Source organism: Meleagris gallopavo, chromosome 13 (genome assembly GCF_000146605.3).
Source record: "Meleagris gallopavo isolate NT-WF06-2002-E0010 breed Aviagen turkey brand Nicholas breeding stock chromosome 13, Turkey_5.1, whole genome shotgun sequence".
NCBI lineage: Eukaryota > Metazoa > Chordata > Aves > Galliformes > Phasianidae > Meleagris > Meleagris gallopavo.
The window spans coordinates 11,535,290-11,535,925 of NC_015023.2; positions in this window are offsets into that span (position 1 = coordinate 11,535,290).

Sequence of the window (636 nt, forward strand, 5' to 3'; positions counted from 1 at the left end):
CTGAGGCAGCCGCACACCCACAGGGGCAGAAGCCACAGTGGGGAGGAGAGGGTGGGGGATAATGGGAAGGAGAAGCAGGGCTGTCCGCTGTGCTTTATTTATCCCCCTTAACCTCCGCTCCTGGAGAGAGTCTGGGGGGGACTCAGTCCTGCCCTCCCAGCTGGGAGCCCATCCAGCTCGTTGCATCGGTGACAAACCTGCAAAGAGCCGGGGGATGAGGACCAGGGATGCCCACAGCCGTGGTGTCCCCCAGCATCACCCCATCCCCTCTCTCAGGTCCCCCTGTACCTCCACTGCCCCAAGGGGTCCCACCATCACTGCCGCGCCCCACATTTCTGCCATTCCTTAGAATCATAGAACCATAGAATGGCCTGGGTTGAAAAGGACCACAGTGCTCATCCAGTTCCATCCAACCCCCCGCTATGTGCAGGTCACCAACCAGCAGCCCAGGCTGCCCAGAGCCACATCCATCCTGGCCTTGAATAGCTGCAGGGATGGGGCATCCACAGCCTCCTTGGGCAACCTGTGAACAGTGCCTCACCACCCTCTTTCAGACACACGCAGGGTTAAGCTCATCCCGTAAGCACCAAGGCAGCCATTTCAGCATTTCTCCTTCAGAGATGCCGCATCACCCCC